General features: G+C 33.0%; 1 non-coding gene across 1 annotated transcript; it reads right to left on the reverse strand.

Annotated features, from left to right (window-relative positions):
* Positions 1 to 1,608: 1,608 nt before the first annotated feature.
* LOC148567061 (small nucleolar RNA R71) lies at positions 1,609 to 1,716 on the reverse strand. The gene has a single exon (XR_015881785.1). It is a non-coding gene; the product is annotated as a small nucleolar RNA R71 (small nucleolar RNA).
* Positions 1,717 to 2,444: the final 728 nt, after the last annotated feature.

The following is a 2,444-nucleotide window of genomic DNA, read 5'->3' on the forward strand; positions in this document are numbered from 1 at the left end:
ATGTTCATCTTGACATTCAAAGTGTTCTTGGTGTTCATCTTGACATTCATGGCATTCTTGCATACATTCATGTTTTGATCTAAAAATTTCATGCATTGCATAATTTTCATGTTTTCATAAAAAATTCAAAAAATCAAAAAAAATATCTTTCCCTTTTTCTCTCATCAAATTCGAAAATTGAGTTGACTTTTTCAAAAATTTTTAAAAATCAAAGTTGTTTCTTATGAGTCAAATCAAATTTTCAATTTGAAAATCTTATCTTTTTCAAAATCTTTTTCAAAAATCAAATCTTTTTCAAATTTCTTAGTTATTTTCGAAAATTCCAAAAATCTTTTTCAAAAATCTTTTTCTTATTTTTATATAAAATTTTCGAAAATAACTAATCAATTAATGTTTTGATTCAAAAATTTCAAGTTTGTTACTTACTTGTTAAGAAAGATTCAAACTTTAAGTTCTAGAATCATATCTTGTGATTTCTTGTGAATCAAGTCATTAATTGTGATTTTAAAAATCAAATCTTTTTCAAAAACTAATTTCTATCATATGTTTTCAAAAATATCTTCTCATCTTATCTTTTTCAAAAAATTGATTTCAAAATATCTTTTCTAACTTCCAAACTTCTTATCTTTTCAAAATTTGTTTCAACTAACTAACTAACTTTTTGTTTGTTTCTTAACTTTTTCAAAACTACCTAACTAACTCTCTCTCTCTAATTTTCGAAAATATCTTCCCTCTTTTTCAAAAATTTTTTTTTATTAACTAATTATTTTTATTTTTGATTTTTAAAAAAAAATTCGAAAAAAAATACTAACCTTTTTCAAAAACTATTTTCGAAAATCACTAACTCATTTTCAAAAATTGTTTTCGAAAATTCACTTCCCCCTCTCATCTTCTTCTATTTGTTTATTGATATACTAACATCTTTCCTTCAACTCACCAAAAATCCGAACCCCCTCTCTCTCTGAGTTCAGATTTTCTTTTCTTCTCTTCTTCTACTCACACAGGGATCTCTATACTGTGGTATAAAGGATCTCTATTATTATTATTATTTTTCTGTGCCTTCTTCTTTGTCATATGAGCAGGAGCAAGGATAAGAACATTCTTGTAGAAGCAGATCCAGAACCTGAAAGGACTTTGAAGAGAAAATTAAGAGAAGCTAAAATACAACAATCCAGAGATAACCTTTTAGAAATTTTCGAACAGGCAGAGGAGATGGCAGCCGAAACTAATAATAATGTAAGGAAGATGCTTGGTGACTTTACTGCACCTAATTCCAATTTACATGGAAGAAGCATCTCCATTCCTGCCATTGGAGCAAACAACTTTGAGCTGAAACCTCAATTAGTTTCTCTGATACAGCAGAACTGCAAGTTTCATGGACTTCCATCTGAAGATCCTTTTCAGTTCTTAACTGAATTCTTGCAGATATGTGATACTGTTAAGACTAATGGAGTAGATCCTGAAGTCTACAGGCTCATGCTTTTCCCTTTTGCTGTAAGAGACAGAGCTAGATTATGGTTGGATTCTCAACCCAAAGACAGCCTGAACTCTTGGGATAAGCTGGTCACGGCTTTCTTAGCCAAGTACTTTCCTCCTCAAAAGCTGAGCAAGCTTAGAGCTGATGTTCAAACCTTCAGACAGAAAGAAGGTGAATCCCTCTATGAAGCTTGGGAAAGATACAAACAGTTGACCAAAAAGTGTCCTTCTGACATGCTTTCAGAATGGACCATCCTGGATATATTCTATGATGGTTTATCTGAGTTATCAAAAATATCACTGGACACTTCTGCAGGTGGATCCATTCACCTAAAGAAAACGTCTGCAGAAGCTCAAGAACTCATTGACATGGTTGCTAATAACCAGTTCATGTACACTTCTGAAAGGAATCCTGTGAGTAATGGGACGCCTATGAAGAAGGGAGTTCTTGAAGTTGATACTCTGAATGCCATATTCGCTCAGAATAAAATATTGACTCAGCAAGTCAATATGATCTCTCAGAGTCTGCATGGAATGCAAGCTGCATCCAACAGTACTCAAGAGGCATCTTCTGAAGAAGAAGCTTATGATCCTGAGAACCCTGCAATAGCAGAGGTAAATTACTTAGGTGAACCTTATGGAAACACCTATAACTCAACATGGAGAAATCATCCAAATTTCTCATGGAAGGATCAAAAGCCCCAACAAGGCTTTAATAATGGTGGAAGAAACAGGTTTAACAATAATAAACCTTTTCCATCATCCACTCAGCAACAGACAGAGAACACTGAACAAAATGCTTCTAATTTAGCAAATCTAGTCTCTGATCTATCCAAGGCCACTGTGAGTTTCATGAATGAAACAAGGTTTTCCATTAAAAATCTGGAAGCACAAGTGGGCCAGCTGAGTAAAAGGATCACTGAAATCCCTCCTAGTACTCTCCCAAGCAATACAGAAGAGAATCCAAA

The sequence above is a fragment of the Arachis ipaensis genome, chromosome B4 (genome assembly GCF_059453495.1).
Source record: "Arachis ipaensis isolate K30076 ecotype BB chromosome B4, ASM5945349v1, whole genome shotgun sequence".
Classification (NCBI taxonomy): Eukaryota; Viridiplantae; Streptophyta; class Magnoliopsida; order Fabales; family Fabaceae; genus Arachis; species Arachis ipaensis.